The sequence below is a fragment of the Fukomys damarensis genome, unplaced genomic scaffold, assembly GCF_012274545.1.
Source record: "Fukomys damarensis isolate Sample0158 unplaced genomic scaffold, DMR_v1.0_HiC HiC_scaffold_14, whole genome shotgun sequence".
Lineage (NCBI taxonomy): Eukaryota > Metazoa > Chordata > Mammalia > Rodentia > Bathyergidae > Fukomys > Fukomys damarensis.
In genome coordinates this window covers 36,404-55,490 of record NW_022900926.1, presented here as the reverse complement: position 1 = coordinate 55,490, position 19,087 = coordinate 36,404, and the positions used below count along the sequence as shown (strand labels likewise).

Here is a 19,087-nt window from a genome sequence, read left to right as displayed (position 1 = left end):
TGCTGGCTATTGGTTTGTTACATATAGCTTTTATCATATTCAAGTATGTTTTGATCCCAGGAAAAGAAACTGGTCAATAAATAAATACTGGTAATATACAATCTATCAATTTTATGAAATTGATATGTAATACATACACTATATATATATATATATATATATATATATATATGCAATTGATGTATCAATATAATTGCTATTTACTTTTGTGAGTTATATTATACTGGGTTTGACATTTGTCTTTAAGTTAACGCTCAGATTCATGTTTGAGCTCAAGTCCAGGCACATGTTCAGTTTTGTGCTTGGGTTCCACTCTGGGTTTGTATTCAGATTTGTGTATGGGTTTGTGTTTGTGTTTTAGTCATGTGAAGTACAGGGTTCATGTTTGGGTATATGTTCACACTTGGGTTCAAGATTGCATTAGGTTTCAATTCTGGGTTTTTATTCCAGTTTGTGTTTGTATTTGATTCAGATAGATGGTTAATTTCTGGTATATATTTGGATTGCTGTTTGGTTAAGGATTAATGTTTGGGTCTGTGTTTGGACTTTTGGTTGGTGTTTAGAGTTTAGTTTGGAGTTTGTGTTCATTTAGGGCTCTACTTTGAGGTTGTGGTTTGTGTAGGGGTTCACTTTTGGATTTGTGTGTGAGTTGTTGGATTTGTGTTCCAGTGTGGGTTTGGGTTAGGGTTAAGGTTTTGGTATGGAATACAGAAGGGTTGTGATTAGAGTAGAAGTTAGGGTTAGGACTAGAGGATGGGTTAGGGTATAGATGGGGTCTTAGTGTCAGTAATGTTATTGGGTAAAGGTTATGGGACATGGGTTAGGGGTTAGAGCTAGGGATCAGGGTTAGAGGGTGAGATATAGTCTTAGGCCCAGGCTTAGGGTTGGGTTTAAGGATAGAGATAGGGTTAGATTTATGGCTCACTTTCATGTACTTGAGTTTAGGAGTGTGGGTAAGAATGTTCGGTGTTGGGTTTGTGTTATTTTAAGGATTACAGAAAATGGTGGAATTCAGCTACCTGACTGGAGTGTGTATATTATGATTGGTGTTAGTGTTAGGCTTAGGGTTAAGAATAGTGTTGGAGGGGTGGGATTTAGCTCAAGTGTTCTGCTGCCTGCCTTGCATGTTTGACAAAAAAAAAAAAAAGAATAGTGTTGGAATTCAAATACCTGATTATTTTAGTGGCAGCTGCGATGGTCAGGGTTAGGGTTGGCGTTTGGCATTGGTATCGTGTTGGATTTCAAGTATATGAGCAATTCAGAATGGCTATGACAGGTAGTGTTAGGCTTAGGGTTAGGGTTGGGGTTAGGGAAATTGTTGGAATTTAACTACCTGTGAATTGCAGTGTGGTTGGAGAGTTGGGATTAGCATTTGATTTAGGGTTAGAGGTAGAGACAGTATAGAAATACATGAACCCTGGCATGGGATTGTGGGGATGATGACTAGTATTAGGATTAGTTTTTGGGTTAAAATGCATTTACCTGAGATTTGCAATGTGGGTATGATTCTTAAAGACCGAGTTTGTGATAGTATAATGACAAACAGTACTGACATTCAAATACCTGAGTATTCCAGTGGGGGGATTATGGTTAGAGTCAGTGTCATGCTTAGGTTTGGGGTTAGGGATATGGGTGGATTTCAAGTACCTGATAGTTGGAGAGTGAGTATGAAGGTCAGCATAAGGATATTTATGAGGCTGATTTGAAGTGTATGGTTTTAAGTTCCTGAGCATTGCAGTGTGGTTATGATGAGTTATGTTCAGGTTAGAGTTTGGGTTAGGTTTTGTCCTAGGGTTAGGAATAGTGTCAGAATTTAACTACCTGTATAATTGAGTTTGGGTTTGATGGCTAATGTTATCGTTAGTCTTAGGATTAGGGTTAGGAATGGTGTAGGAATGAATGTACTTGGGTTAGGGTTAGAACCAGGGTTGTCATTAGGGTTAGGGTTGGTGTAGTGGAATATCTAATGGTCAACTTGTAATGCCCAGCTGAACTGAATCAGTGTGGTCTGGGCATGGAGGATTATCCTGAAGATTGTTATCAATAGCCATAAAAAGAGAGCTGGGGAGTATGTTCTTGGCTTACTGACTTTTTTGGAGAAGCTTGCTGCAGATAGTTTTCCTGATGTGAACTAGGCTTTTCTCATCTGAGGAGGAGCTCTGGACCATGCTGTCACTAGGAATGGCTGTTGCTTTTATTAGGGGATCTCTGATCTTTACCTTGAGTAGCTCTTCCTGGCTCCAATGAGGATCCCTCATTCTGGTGGCACAGATCCTTCATATCATGAGCATAGATTTTCTGGCTTCTCCCACTGGTCTTTGGGACTTCCAGGTGCAGATCCTCAATACGGAAAATCATGAGACATTGCGATGGACTCTAGGCAACTGGCTGGATTTAAGGAGCCATTGTTTTGGACTCTAAGCCTTTAGCTGGACATGAGTTGGAAACTGCTAGGATCTCGGCCCTCAGATGAATATTTTGGGCTTCTATTGTGGGGTTAATCTGTTGAACTCCTTTGCATTTTACTCTTTGAGTAATTATCATAAAAGAACCTTATAAGTTATGTGTCCTGTAAAGTAATCCCTTGCTGACTACCTGAGTCAACCCTGCTGACTACAATAGGTTGGATTAAGTGATAGTCTTGGAATTTATATTCCTGTGTGTTGGAGAGTGGGTTTCATGGTGAGTACCAGCATTGGACTTGGTTTTATGGTTAGGAATCCTGTAGAATTTCAAGTACCTCTATAGTGGACCTTGGGAATAATGTATAGGTTTAGGGCTATGGTTAGGCTTAGGATTGCAATTAGGAATATGGATGGAATTCATATACCTGATATTGGGAGAATGAGTATGATGGTTAGGGTAAGGTTTTTCATGGGGTTGGGGTTAAAATGTTGGATTTCACATAGCAGTGCATTGAATTGTGGATATGATGGATAATGCTGGGGTTCCACTTTGGGTTTGTGGGAGGATTAGCCCTAGGGTTAGGAATAGTGTCAGAGTTTAACTACCAGTCTATTGGAGTGTGAGTTTGATGGTTAGGGTTAGCCTTAGTTTTAGGATTAGGGTTAGGAATTGAGTATAAATGCTAGATACAGTTTAAGGACTAGTGTTAGGGTTGGGATTAGGGTTTAGGTAAGTGATACACTTGAAATTGAATTACCTGTCTATTGGAGTGTGTGTTTGATAGTGTCAGCATTAAATTTGGCATTTTCCTCTGTAGTAGACTGTTGGAAAAATAGTTTGGCTTAGAGTAAGGGTAAGGTTTTGGGTTAGGGATATGGATAGAATTCAAGTAGCTGATAATTGGAGTGTGATGGCCTGCATAAGGATTTTTATGAGGCTGATTTAAAGTGTATGATTTTAAGTTCCTGAGCATTTCAGTGTGGTTATGATGAGTTATGTTCAGGTTAGGGTTTGTCCTAGGGTTAGAGATAGTGTCAGAATTTAACTACTTTTGTACTCAGGTTTCGGTTTGATACTTAGTGTTATTGTCAGTCTTAGGACTAGGGTTGGGAATGGGGGTATCTCTGTTACCAGTGTTGGCATTAGGGTTAGGGTTGGTATAGTGGATTGCCTAATGGTCAACTATTAATGCCCAGCTGAACTGAATCAGTGTGGTCTGGGCATGGAGGATTAACCTAAAGATTGTTACCAATAGCCATAAAAAGAAAACTGGGGAGGAAGATCTTGCCTGTTCATTTTCTAGGAGAAGCTGTAAGACTTGAATAGGCTAAAGTGACTCCATGCTAATAGGCCAGACTGTGCTTCTTCATATGCTAATTGCTACCTTGGTTAACAGCCCGCCCAGGGGCAAATGGTTTGACAAAAGGTGACCCTAGAACATTTCCTGCATAAGATAAGCAATGTGTTTGCAGTCTTGTTCTGTGAATTCCCTGACTCTTTGTTTAGAAAAACCTTATAAAAAGTACCTCAGCCCCTGAGCAGTTGCCTCTCTTGAGCCACCTGGCTCTGGGAGTGCCGTCTGGCCAGACTAATAAAGGTCTTTTACCATCTAGGCTGGTGTGTTCCTTCCTGGGTTTCTCGGTTCTCTGTCGTGTTCCCGGAGCCTCGCTGGGTGTTAGGGCCCAGCATCGTGGAGGCCTTTCGGCTGTTCACGCTCCGTGGAGTGGAAGTGAGACTTTAAGTCTTACAAAGCTTACTGTGGATGGTTTTCCTGATATGAACTAGGCTGTTCTCCTCTGAGGAGGAACTTTGGACCTGTCTATAGCTGAGAGTGGCTGATGCTTTCATCAGGGGATCTATGATCTTTGCTGTGAGTTGCTCTTCCTTGTAGAGGAGAAGGTTACATTGGGATGTGGGTTGTAATAGGAACTGCAGTTGTGGTTCCACACACGGAGCCACCACTCAGGTCAAGGCTGCAAACACTCTTGAGAATAATCCAATAACATTCTGTGAACAGTCTGTTTTGAGAAAGTATATGTGTTAGGAGATCGCACATGTTAAAATATAACCCCCCCTCCTCGCCATTTTATATCTTACTTCCGGGTTCTTCCCTGACTGAGTCCGTTCTCCTGCCGAAATTGTAAAGCGTGAAACTAGAGCTTCTGCAAGGCATGGAATTCAAAAGGCAACCTGGCTTGCGATAGGATAACAAAGACCGCTTCTCCCAAGGAAAGATCTTCCGTTGCCTGCCCTATAAATATCCCAGCACTTCCTCTTATCTCTCTCTCTTTCTGCTTCTTCTTCCTTCTCTCTCTCTCTCTCTCTCTCTCTCTCTCTCTGCCTTCCTGCCTCCCGCTCACCTCCCTACAATAAAGCTCTCCTGCCAGACCTCTTGGTGCGTGAGTGGCATAATTGGGCAAGGGGCACCCATAGGGGGCTCGAGACCCCTTTCAATATGAATAACTAGAACAAGGCGTTCATAAAAAATATTTTCTAATGCTTTGCTAGAGATAATCTATAAGGAACTTACTGTTTATTCTCATGGAAATATTGTGCATGTACCTAATAAAAACTGAGGTTGGTGAGAGTTGGCTTCTGTTTGCCTGTGAGAGTTTCAACCCTCTACTCCTTGGCAAAACTACATTCCTGCTGTCTGGCTATCCTTTGCCTCTGGGATGACAACAAGTGGTGCCAGAGCAGGGACCTGAAGGGTAAGTCTCCAAAAGATGGGGGAACTGTAAGACCTAAAGTCTCATTTCCACTCCACGGAGCATGAACAGCCGAAAGGCCTCCACGATGCTGGGCCCTAACACCTAGCGAGGCTCCGGGAACACGACGGAGAACGAGAAACCCAGGAAGGAACACACCAGGATAGATGGTAAAGAGACCTTTATTAGTCTGGCCAGATGGCACTCCCAGAGCCAGGTGGCTCAGAGAGGCAACTGCTCAGGGGCTGAGGTACTTTTTATAGGGTTTTTCTAAACAAAGAGTCAGGGAATTCACAGAACAAGACTGCAAACACATTGCTTATCTTATGCAGGAAATGATCTAGGGTCACCTTTTGTCAAACCATTTGCCCCTGGGCGGGCTGTTAACCAAGGTAGCAATTAGCATATGAAGAAGCACAGTCTGGCCTATTAGCATGGAGTCACTTTAGCCTATTCAAGTCCTACAATCCCCACTGATCTTAGGTAGAATCAAATCCTTGATTCATTGTTTTAAATTTTTAGCTAAGGGGTCACAGCAATTTGTAAAGGCATCTCTTAACAGTATGACACAATATAAGAGTCTATATCTAGATTGTAGTTCTCCTTCTTCAGCCGTGCGTAGACTCACCAGCTTCCGGTGTGGTGAGAGCAGGGCTTTGAGTGCGTTGTCTCTTGGCCTCCTAGAGTCGGATTCCCTGGAATTCTGTTTTACTCTAGAGTGGTGTAGCTGAGTTTCAGCTACCTTGATAGCTGTGGGAGTAACTACAAGTGACTCATATGGCCCTTTCTATATAGGTCAGAAAGGGGTCCTTTTCTAAATTTTAACATCACAGGGTCTTTTTTATTTTTAATTTACCCTTGAATATTTTTTTAAATACTTGCACAATTTTAACCCCTGTGATTTTATACTGGATAAGCCCTAAAGTCTCTACAACCTGTTATAAATGCTGGCCCATTGTCACTGCCTATGGAGAGAGGCAGACCAAACCTTGGAATTAAAAAAATATTATAGCTATTTTGTCAGATTTCCACATTGCCTCAAATAACTATATTATATCCTGTTTAATTTTAATAAGTGCCCTCTGCTGTGAGAAGCCCACAGTTTTATAGACTGTGCCATAGTTATATCGAGTGGCAACCAGGAATCTGTATAAACATTTACCCTCTTTCCTTTTGCCCATCGGAGAGCCTGTATGAGTGCCCATAGCTCTGCTCATTGAGCTGACCATCCAGTGGGGAGGGGTCCTGCTTGGACCACTTCATCTTGAGTCATCTCTGCATAGCCAGCATAGTGTACCCCATTTTCTATGAAGTTGCTCCCATCCTTGAGCAGGAAGGAATCAGCCTCAGGCAGGGGGTCTTTTCTGCAGATCTAGATGACTAGATAACAATTCGTCAGTGACCCTGAGGCAGTCGTGGTCAGGGGGCCAGATTCTGAGGGCAAAAAAGTAGCAGGGTTTAAGGTTTTAACTGGAGCAAAATATAAGGGGGGATTTTCACAGATGAGGGCCTGATATTATGTGACTCTATTATTTGAGAGCCATCAATGTCCTGTTATTCAATAGTTCTAAAAGGCATGGGAAAACTGAATAAATTACTTTTTCCTAATGTTATCTGGCCAGCTTTCTCAATTAGCATTACTGCAGCTGCCAGGGCTTTATAAGCAAAGGAACTATCTCCTTACAGCTGGATGTAAACTCTAATAAGATAAATATATCACTGGCTAATTCTATGGGCCTATTCCTTCAAGGAGCACCCCTAAAGCAGTATGATTTCTTTTATTCAGGTACAACCTAAAAGGCTGGGTCACATTTAGGATCCCTGGTACAGGGGGGGCAGCAGAAAGAGTTTTAGCTGTTTAAATGCTGACTCTTGCTCTTTACTCTATAATAATCACTGTCTTTCTGGGGCCTTTAAAGATTTATACATATAGAGAATCTAGATCCTGTAAAAACCTTTTATCTCTAAGCAGCATAAACTTTATATCCTGCCTCTTGAAGCAGCATTAATACTCTCTCAATATCCTATTTAGGACATCCAAAAATTAACAATAATCATAATTTTATGTATGAAACTTCATAACCTTTAATCTAATTAGGTATCAAAAGCATTTTTATAGAACCTCTTAATTATTTCTACAGAAATCCTATTTTGAAAATTGAGCACTATAAACATAACACAATAGCATATTTAGAATTTAACCCTTTGATGATAACCAATGTAAACATTCTATAACAACATATTTAGCCATGCTTACTGGAGGTATATCTTCTCAGAAGGCCTTAGTGAATAAAGACCAGAATAAATTTTCTCTGAGTCTACTATCTTCTTCTGTCTCATTTACTATTAACCTTCTATAGCAAACTTCAGCTATTAAAATCGTAAAGTGTTCTTTTTTTTTTCAAGCTTGTTACATCTTAAAATTTGACTGGCTATCTATAGAACAGTATTAACCTTGAGTTTTTATCAACAAAGTATAAAAGACCAAGTTAACCCTATAATCGAAATTCAAAAATTTGCAATGCACAAGAAATGTTTAAAGCACACCAGTTAAACTTAATTTTAATTGAAACAAAGATACATTTATCAAATAGTTAAAATTTTCTAACTTGATTTTTGTTGTAAAAATCTCTTGATGACTGCCAAAACACAATTGCAGTTTCTGGCTTGCAGTTTTTTGTTTTTGTTTTCCTTATTTTTTTGTCTTTCAGAATTTTCCTACCTGATTTTAATCCATTAGAGATTTTCTAAGAGCCCTCCAGGCAAATAAACAAGGCCGTTTTCTGAAACAGAACCCTGGCACCCCACCCTTTGTCTTGCATTGCATCACCGGACAAGGGAATATCTAATAGCTATGGGAAATGCTAATACTAAACCAACTGTTCTCAAGTGCATAATTAAAAATTTTGATACAGATTTTGTGGGGGACTATAAGATAAAACTGCAACCAAAGATGCTTAAAAACTTTGTGAGTTATCATGGTCTCAGCTAAGCCAGACTTGGCCCCCCCCCAAAAAAAAACTCTAGACAAAAGAAAAGTTATCTGCCTTTGTTTTACTTACCTAAGACTTTGATAATGTGGAGCCTCTTGTGCTCTAGGAGCTACTCAAGCTTCTGCTCTGTGGTAATCAGCTGCTAGTAAGAACTATTTAGTTTTGTTTGTAAAACACCTTCTTGCTAAATCTGCCATTTTCCTGTGGTAAACTTGTCTCTCAGAAAATGTGACATCAAGATCTGGAAGGGGGCTTTGGGGGGGGATCTTAACCTTAATAAAGCGAGGGGCAAGAGTGTAACCCAATTTAGGTTGGAGTTCTAAGGTCAGTTTAGTGAGAATGGACTTGATAGACCTATTGGTACGTTCTATTTTTCCTGAGGATTGGGGGTGGAATGGGATATGGAAATGCCAGGAGATTCCCATGAATCTGATGAGACCCTGAGTTATCTGAGAGGTGAACTCAGGTCCATTATCAGATTGGAAGGAAGTGGGGAGTCCAAACCTGGGAATGAGTTCTTTATAGATCAAAAGAGAAACAGTAGAGGCCCATTTGTTTGTAGTAGGGATGGCCTCAACCCATCCTGAAAAAGTATCTACTAGCACTAACAGGTATTTATACTTTTTTATCTTAGGCATATGTGTAAAGTCAATTTGCCAGTCCATGTCAGGTAAAATACCTCTTGCTTCATGTGTGGGAAAGAGGGGTGGGCCTGGTAGAAGGGTTAGACTTTTGGCATATGAGACAGGTGGAGGTTAGGTTTTGGAGGAACAATTTATCTGAAGGAGAAAGAGAAGCTATTGGCTCCATAAAGGCCAATAAGATCTTAGAGATGGGATGGAAAAGTCTATGTAGGTAGATAAGCTGATCTCTGGTTAAGGAAGGGGCTTTAGCGGGTGTGTTTGGGTCATCTAAGGGGTCTGGTGGAGCCAGGGGCAGCATAGAGTTAGAGTTCAAGATGTCCTGTGAATTTAGGGCAGCCTCTTTTGCAGCCTGATCAGCGCTGTTATTTGCCTTAGTTATTTCTGATTAATCTGATTGATGGGCTTTACAATGGACAGTTCCTATTGCTGATGGTAACCTGGATGCCTGTAGGAGTTCTATAATGAACTTGAAATTTTGTATGGAGTTGCCCTTTGTGGTGTAAAATCCTCTTTCTTGCCAGATCACTGCCTGTGAGAGAAGTATATGGAAAGTATATTTGGAATCAGTATATACAGTAAGTCATTTTCCTGAGGCCAATATGAATGCTCGAGTAAGTGCTATGAGCTCTGCTTGTTGGTTAGTAGTTTGGGTGGGTAAGGACCCTTTTTCTATGACTTCAGAGTGGGATACTATGGCATATCCTGCTCTTCTGGTGAGATTTTTGAAAAATGAACTGCCATCTGTAAACCAAATTAGCTCGGGGGAGGAAAGTGGACCTTCTATTATGTGGGAATCATGGGGTGAGAGATCTTCAAGGGTTTCTAAGCAGTTATGAATAGGCATATCAGCATTGGGGGTTGGTAGTAGAGAGGAGGGGTTGATGGGTGGGCAGAGCTGAAAAGTGAGGGAAGGGTCTTGTAGAAGGGCTGTTTGGAGGGATAGGATCCTGCAAGGTGGAAGGTACTGTAGATGTTTGTAATTTAATAAATCTGAAAGGGAATGATGAGAAAGTATTACCATGGGAGATCCAAAAGTGAGTTTTTTTGATTCTCGGGCTAGGAGTGAGGTGGCTGCCAGGTTGCGCAAACAAGGGGCCCATCCCTTAATGGTTGGGTCTAATTGTTTGGATAAATAAGCTACAGGTGCAAAAGTGGGGCCTAATTGGTGTCCTAGAACCCCGAGGGCAAATCCCTTGTTTTCTGACACATAAAGATAAAAGGGACGTGACAAGTCTGGAAGATGTAGAGCAGGGGCTTCTAATAACGTTGATTTGAGGTGAGTAAAAGGGACACTTATAGGGGTTTCCTTTAACTGCTTCGTAAAGGGAAGCTGCCAAAAGAGAATAGTTGTGAATCCAGGATCGAAGATATCCAGCTATACCCAGAAAGGAAAGAAGTTCCCTTCAGGTTGTGGGGACTGGGATATTTTGGAGAGTTTGTTTTCTGTCTAGTGTGATGGATTTGAACCCACGTGTTACAGATATTCCTAAATAGGTGACTTGTTGTTTGAAAAGTTGGACTTTTGTTGGTGACACCTGATATCCCCTCTGGGAGATAAAGTTTAAAAGTGTGTAAGTGTCCTGCTGGGGTGTAGGTAATGAAGGAGCACAGAGAAAGAGGTCATCTACATATTGGATACATTGTGTATCTTTAAGATGGAGAAGAGAGAGATTTTGTGCTAGAATTTGGCCAAACAGGTGAGGGCTATCTCTAAAACCTTGAGGCAAGACAGTCCAGGTAAGTTGGGTAGACACATTGGTGAAGGGATCAGTCCAGGTGAATGCGAAAATATTTTGAGAGTCTTTATTTAAGGGGATAGAAAAGAATGCATCTCTGAGGTCTAAAACAGAAAAATAAGTGGCATCGGATTGGATGGAAGGCAGGAGGGTATAAGGGTTTGGCATGATAGGATGTATGGGAACAACAGCTGAATTAATGATCCTAAGGTCCTGAACTAATTGGTATATCCCATTGGGTTTTTTTACTGCTAAAATGGGAGTGTTAAAGGGAGAGTTGGCATGTCTCAGGAGTCCCTTTTGTAAGAGATCATGTACTATGGGAGTTAGTCCCTCTAAGCTAGAGCAGGGGAGGGGATATTGTGCCAAGCTAGGGAATTGTGAGGGATTTTTAAGGAGAATTCTGACAGGGGGACATTTGGCTATTGAGGAAGAGTGAATATCCCACACTTGAGGATTAACGAGAGAGGGGCTAATCGGCCAGTTGGATTGGGAAGATGGAGATTGGAGGGCTTGGGATAGTACCAGGCAGAAGGAAGCTCTCGGAGTATTGGAAGGGCTTGGCATAGAAAAATGAATGGATGTTCCAATTTGAGATAAAATATCATGGCCTAATAAAGGGACCAGGCAGGATGGGAGAACTAGGAATGAATGAAGAAATGGAAAATTGCCAATTGTGCATGACAGTAAGGGAGTCTGGAGAGAGCGCTGTAATTGGCCTTCTACCCCAACAATAGAAGTCTGAGAAAGGGAGGTAGGCCCCCAGTATTCTCGTAATGAAGAGAAGCTGGCACCAGTATCCAATAAGAAAGAAATGGTCCTACCTGCCACAGTTAAGGTTACCCTGGGCTCCTGGGCGGTGATCCACGTTGGGCCAGGTGTGCCAGGGCCTCTTCATAGTCCCTCAGTTGTCACTAGACCTATCAGGTCTGCAGGTTGGGGAGCTGTGGGGCTGACGATCAAATGATGGTTGGACGCCAAGGGACAGTCTGTGCCCCTGTGTCCCCTCTGGTGACATTTGGGACAGGGCTTAGTTGGCACCTTGGGGTTAGGACAGTCCTTTGCCCAGTGGCCTTCATGATTACACCTGTAACAGGGGCCTGGTGGTTGGGGGCACTTTTGTAGGGTTTTTCTTCCCTGTGGCGCAGGTGGACTGGTCAAATTAAGAGCCTGTGCTAATAATTGATATTTTTTTGTAGCTTTAAGGTCATCTCAGCCTTGGTAGGCCTTGAATGCTGTAGCCAGGACCTCTGCTGGAGGGGTCAAGGGCCCTCAGTCAAGCTTCTTTAGTTTAAGTCTAATGTTGGGGTAGCTCTGAGAAAAGAAATGCATCATAATTAATCTCTGGCCATCCACAGATTCAGGGTCTAGTTTGGTATGTTGACGGAGGCCGTCAGTCAGCCATTGTAAAATGGCGGATGGATTTTCATTTTTATCCTGTATGATCTCATTAAGCTTTTCATAATTAATGGACTTCATGGCAGCTCCACGGAGCCCATGAAGGAGACAATTAATGTACCTGTTTCGAGCTTCAATTCCCACCTCTGTGTTGTAGTCCCATTCTGGGTCCTGATCAGGGACTGCAGCAGCACCTGCCGGGTGGTGATTGTTGGTTAAATGTTCTTGGTCTGCATGTGCACGAGCCTGATTCAGCACTCTTCTATTTTTCTCAGGAGTTAAGGCATTGGTTAAAACTACAAAAAGATCATGGTAAGTTAGTTGATAAGACTGAGTCAAAATTTGAAATTGTTTTATAAAGGTTGTTGGATCGGCTGTAAAAGATCCTGGCCTGAATGAGAGCTAGTTCAGACATAGGAAAAGGAGTATGAACGCAGACAAGTCCTTCAGCTTCAGCTACTTCATGCAAGTGTGCCATTGTGTGGCCCTTGTGTGTCTTGGAGCGGGTGAGAGGTGGAGTATAGAGTGGGGTGGTAGGTGAGTCAGAAGAAATGGGAGGGGTAGGAGATTCCGGAGGAGGGGAGGAGTCGGATGGTGTAGGAGGAGGGGTGAGGGGGTTTTTTGCCGTCCGGTATGGGGGAGGATCATCTGCCAGGTCTGGTTGAGTGGGGGAGTCAGAAAAAGAGAGGTTGGTGGTGGAAAAACCTTGGGTCAGCAGAAGTATTAGAGCAGTTTTGGTGGTGGAACAAAGAGAGGGCTGATTAGCAAGATTGGAAAAGCCTTGGACATATGGGATCTCCGACCATTTTCCTTGTCGCTCACATAAGTTGTAAAGGTCTCTAATTAGACCCGATTCAAAGGAGCCATTAGGCAGCCAGACGTTTTGATTGCTTAATTTATATTGGGGCCAAATTTGAGTAGACAAGCGAATTAGCCATTTGAGTTTTAAATCAAGACTCTCCAAATTCCTGAGTAAGCATCCCAAAGAAGAGTCATTGGGTATAGAGGAACCAGAGCCCATGACCACCAGGACAGGAGGTTATCAGAAGACCAGACGTCTCTGAGAGTTCTGATAAAACTCCTCTTTTTCTAAACCCGGTCTAGAAAGCTGAAATTCGGTCTCCCGCAAAGGTGTCCCTTACACGAGATAGGAATTTATGTGAACTACTTAGTTCATTTGAGTCCCGGACTCAACAGAGGCAAACCTGGTTTGCCAAAACTGAGGGACAGAGGACCTGGGCCCCAGCCTTGTCCCAGACGTTGTCCTTGTGGGTGGTCTGGAGTCTGGGGTCCCTGTTACCCTGAGGACTTCTCAGAAAGGGGAACTTACCCAAAAAGGTGTGGGTCGGAAGATCAGTAGGTCGGTGATGGCTGCAAAGATGACGACGAGGAGAATGGTCGCGGACGTCGGGTGGAGGTCGAATAGGGGCACCCTGGAATCTGGGTTTTGGGCCCCAGGCATTTAGCCCGCGGGCCTGGCAATCCCAGATCCCGCTTCTGACACCAATGAAAGGGGTCGCGCTTGCGCCTTCGGGCACCCCCTCCCAATCAGGTCACTCACGCACCGAGAGGTCCAGCAGGAGATCTTTATTGAAGGGAGTCAGGTGAGGCACAAAGGCCGGGAGGTGAAGAAAGGGAGGCGGGATACTAAGGGAAGGAGTGTTGGCTCATTTATAGGGTCTTGGGTGGGAGTTTTGCAATTCTAGGGGGATTAGCTGTTTTTTAACCTATTGCAGGCCACATTGCCTTATAAGGTCTTAGTCCTGCAGGAGTCCCTTATCAGATGTTGGCGTCATTTCTGGAAAGAATTCAACTCGGGGAGGAAAATGAAACTTAAATTGGGGAAACAAAACTTAAGTTAGGAAGAACCTGGAAGTCAGGTATAAAATGGAGGAGTTTAAAGTAACATGTACAATTTCCTAACACTTCTTAATAACTATGCAACTGAAAATTGGTTGATAACCATGAACTGGGAGATTTTAGCAAAAGCAATTCTAGAGGCAGGGGAGTATCTGCAATTTAAAACTTAGTGGCGGGAAGAAGCTGAACAAATGGCTTGTGTTAATGTGCAGCAGCGTAATCCACCAGATCCTAAGTAGATCAATTAGCAGGGCAAGGTGCGGCAGCCTGCACTAGCAGTTCAAGCATGTCTTGATGTTGCTGTAGTTCAAATTCACTCATGCTATATGCAAACATAAAAGAGAGTTAAACCCCCTGGACAGAGTGCCCAGTCATTCACTAAAATCATACAATCCTCTGGGAAACCGTATACTGATTTTTTTATCCTGACTTGGAACAGCTATTACTAGAGCTATTGCACTGTAAGACCTAAATTTTAAGCCCATGTTAAATGACAAAGGGCCTAGGAGACAGTGTTCTAACCCCCTCCCATTGTAGTCATAGTTCTGACCTTTGTTCTAACCCTGGCCTAGGAATGTAAGGCAATCTGGTACTGTTTGAAGTCCGGATCCAAATTAATGTGTAAGTTAGTGGCTCTAGACCTAGAGACCCCAAGTTAATTGTCAAGCTGTTTGCTCATCCGGAATGTCTTGGTAACCTTTGAAACATCCTATAGGTGGTATCTGTTACTCATCAATATGTGACTGCCAAGTACAGGGCTGCTGACCACCAGCTCAAATCAGCAGACCTTTGTCCTCTGCCTGCAAGCCTAAAATGTTAACCCCCCTTTTTGACCCCCTATAAAAAGGACCTCAGCCCATGAGCTGGCACCTCTCTGAGCCAGCTACTTGGTTCTGAGAGTGCTATCTGGCCAGACTAATAAAGGTCTATTTACCATCTACCCTGGTGTGTTCCTTCCTGGGTTTCTCATTCCTCTGTCAAGCTCCTGGAGCCTCGTTGGCCTATAGGACCCAACATCGTGGAGGCCTTTTTGGCTGTTCACACTCCGTGGAGTGGAAGTGAGACTTTGTGTCTTACAGCACAACCAGATGTTCAAGAGCTTTTATTACAGGCTCTATCTTATGAAAATGCTAATATAGAATTCCAAAAGGCTCTGGGTCCCTTAAGGGTGCAGAAAGAACTATTGAAGGAGTGTATTAAGGCTTGTCATAATGTTGGCTCCCCTACATATCATGCTAATCTTTTAGCTACTGCCTTTAAAATGGTTTAAAAAGACTCCTGTGTTGGTAGAACAGTGGTCCCTTACAAGATAAAAACTAGAAGCACTGAAAATTTGGTGCAAGAACAATTATATGCAGGGCACATTGAACCTTCTACCAGTCCATGGAATTCTCCTGTGTTTGTGATTAAAAAGTGGAAAATGGAGAATGCTTACAGATCTTAGAAAAATCAATGAGATAATACAGCCTATGGGAGCTTTATAGTTGGGAGTACATACACCCACATTAATTCCCAAGGAATGGCCTCTTATTATTGTAGATCTTAAGGACTGCTTTTCATTATTCCTTTACAACCTCAAGATCAGGATAAATTTGCTTTTACTCTTCCCACTTATATTAATAGTCAGTCTGTTTGTAGGTATCAATGGAAAGTATTGCCACAAGGAATGTTAAATAGTCCCGCATTATGTCAGCATTTTGTAGATCAGCCTTTATCTTCCATTTGTAAATGATATCCTCAAAGTTTTATATTTCATTATATGGATGATATTCTCTTTTCTCATTCTAATCCTGAGACTTTACAACAAATATTTAGAGAAGGAATATGAGAATTAGAATATATAGACTTCAGGTAGTGCCAGAAAAAATACAAACAGAAGCACCTATGAAATATTTAGGTCAAACTATTGAACAAACTACTATCATACCCCAAAAAGCTGAACTCAGAAAAGATACCCTTGAGACGCTTAATGTTTATAAAAAATTTTTAGGAAATATTTATTGGCTTCATCCCACTTTGGGAAACCAACATATGCTTTGACTAATCTTTTCCAAATCTTAGAAGGACCCTTGACTAGTCCTAGAGTTCTTAAAAAGCTCAAAAAGAACTGGCTTGGATTGAGAAACATATGAAAAATGGCTCTCTCCAGAGAATTGAATCTTTGCAAGATCTTAAACTGTTAGTTTTCCACAATCCACATTCTCCCACCGGGCTAATCCAGTAGAATATTAATAGTATTAAATGGGTGTTTCTTTCACATAAGAGTATAAAAAAATTGGAAACATATTTAGAAAAGATCTGTGAATTAATTCATCAGGGTCGTTTATGTCTCCATCAATTAACAAGGTATGATCCACGAGAAATAGTTCCTTTTACTACAAAACAAATAAAGGAGTTGTTCCAACTTGATGATTCGCAAAGAGACATGGCTTATTTCCTTGGTAAAATTCATAACTCATATCACAAGGATAAATGCACTCAATTTTTGAAACCAACTCAGTGGATTTTGAGTAAAATTATAGTGAAACATCCTGTCCAAGTCCCTACTTTTTATATAGTTACTCATAAACAAGGATTGGCTGGTTATGCTAGTGATATTGATACCCAGGTTGTACAAACTCCCTATCATTCTGTCCAACAAGCTGAATTATTTGCTCTTATTTTATTATTAACACATCATAATGAGACTCTTAATATAGTCACAGATTCTCAGTATGCCAAATGTACTGCCCAAAATATTGAGACAGCTACTGTCTTTAAGAATGGTTCTACTCTACATCATTTATAAAATTACAACAATTGTTACATTTTAGAGAAAATCCTCTATTATCCATATTAGAACTCATACCAAATTACCTGGCCCCATGGCCAAAGGTAATGATACTATTGATCAGTTGTAGGTTCAGTTCTTAAAGCTCAACAACATCATGCTCTTCATCATTTTAATGCCCCTAGTCTATGCTCTCAATTTTCATTAACATGGCAACAGGCTAAAGATATTATTGGGCAATATTCTGCTTATGCACAAATAGTCACAACCTCATGTACACCTGGAGTTAACCCCAGAGACATGGCTTCCAATCAGATTTGACAAATAGATATCACTCATATTTCAAAATTTTACAAATTAAACTATGTACATCACACAATGGATACCTTTGTAGGCTTTACTTGGGCCACAGCCCCCAGCTTTGAAAGGGCTGATGAAGCTATTATTCATTTGATGGAAGCTGTGAGTATAATGGGAAAGCCAATGAATTTAAAAACTGATGATGGCCCCTCTCATATTTCTATTAAATTCAAAAAATTTTACAAACTTATGACATTGAATATACAACCAGTATACCCTATAACCCTCAAGGTCAAGCAATAATTGAACATGCTAATCATACTTTGAAAGGGATGTTGCAAAAGCAAAAAGAGGGAATGGTGCAGGGAACAGTATGACAGAGATTATCTCAAGCTTTATTTACACTTAATTTTTTAAATGAGGCACCTAATGGGAGTACAGCAGCAAGACACCATTGGCAAATCCAAGAATCTAAGGAGTTAGATCAACCTATTCATTATTAACTTTCACTCAAGAAAACCTGGCTACCAGTGCAGGTTTTTAAGTGGGGCTGAGGTTATGCTTTTATTTCCACAGGTGATGAGAATTTTTGGGTCCCGACTCAAGACATAAAGCTGAAAAATGAGCCAGAAATGAAGATGCTCTGGGAATCACAAAAGACATGGAACAGGGCTAGGGATTTAGCTCAGCGGTTCGGTGGCCTGCCTTTCAAGCAAGCACGAGGACCCGAGTTCAATCCCTGATACCAAAACAACAACAACAACAACAACAAAAAAACATGGAACGCATACATATTGGCCGTCCAGCTGTTTGTGCGACTCTTCTGTGAACTCAATGTATTCCATTGCCTACGTGGAGCCAAATTAAGAAGTTAACTGATGAAGGCCAATGAGTGGTTCAACAATCAGGACAACCAATTACATTGACCACTTTGTGCTTGGCTATGCTATCTTTAATTACTGCACAGGTTATTGGAACAAATTATACTTATTGGGCTTATATTCCAAATCCACCCTTAAGCAGGATTTTTACTTGGAGGGATTATACTATCCCCATGTATGTAAATGATTCCAACTGGATGCCAGGCCCCTATGATGATCGTGGCACTTTTAGGCCAGGGGAGGAAGGATAATTAAAAATTATACTGCTGTAGCAGAAGGTTTACCTATTTGTATTGGATATAAAGAATGTTGTCTTAAAATAGCCTCCTAGACATGGCTTTTGGTAGTTCAGAATGTCACCAATAATGATGCCCCTAAAAGATTGTTTCTTTTAAGTGTTGAAGGGTTTAAAGAAATTAAGTCAACCAAACTAGTTCTCCTGATGTTTCACCTTGCCATACACCCATTGTTAATCACCTGAGTGATTGGGTCCATTGGACTCAGTGCAGAGGTGAAACTGCTAGAGTATTACTTAATACTTCCTATGGAAGTGTCATTGATCATAGTCCTATGGACTCTGCTTGAGCAAAGGGTAATGGCTCTGATCTAAGATGGCACTGAGAGAATTGAATGATCACCACTAATACTGGAGGAAATAAGTCAATTGTGTGGTATGGAGGTGGGTTTGTTGCACCTAGCCTGCATATGTCCTTTCAACCTATACAACTCTTTGAAAGGTGGGAACTGCCCTTAAACCCTTAAGAGCATGGAAAGGTAGTATATGGAAAAAATCAAACTAATAATCATAGTCAATTATCTTTCATTATAAATGAAACCATGCATATTCAGACCTGTGTTTGTCTTCCTTTTATGTTTATGAGTGGGAGTCCTACCTGAAATGAAACATCAGGGTTGGTAACTTGTATAAATCATACTGTATTGTTTAACATGAGTTCTCGTAGTTTTTATATTCTGAAGACAAGAACAGGAGTATGGCTACATGTACACATGTTTAGACAATGGCAGGATTCTCCTTCTAGCTTGATGTTACAACAAATTCTTAAAGGGCTCCTGAGAAGGTCCAAGAGGATGATTGAATTGATTGTTGCAGCTGTTCTTGGGCTGACAGCTATTACAGCCATGGCAGTGACTGCTGGAGTTGCTCTCCATCAAGCTACCCAAACTACTGAGTTTTTCCAGGACTTGCATAAAGATTCAGAAATATTGTGGACATCAAAATGCCAGGTTGATAGTAAACTTTTTAGCCAACTTTCGAACTGCAACAAGATGATGTAATGATGGGCAATCAAATTGTTAGTTTACAGCCCCAGATTCAGTTGCACTGAGGTTGGAATGTATCCACCTTTTGTGTGACACCTATCCCTTATAAT

General features: G+C 41.4%; 1 long non-coding RNA gene across 1 annotated transcript in view; it reads left to right on the top strand.

Moving 5' to 3' along the window:
* The window catches only part of LOC117286001, a 32,606-nt gene extending 15,067 nt beyond the window's left edge, over positions 1 to 17,539 (top strand). The window contains exon 3 of the long non-coding RNA XR_004517110.1: positions 17,392 to 17,539. This is a non-coding gene — a long non-coding RNA (uncharacterized LOC117286001). The remainder of the gene's footprint in view (positions 1 to 17,391) is intronic.
* The last annotated feature ends 1,548 nt before the right edge of the window (positions 17,540 to 19,087 follow it).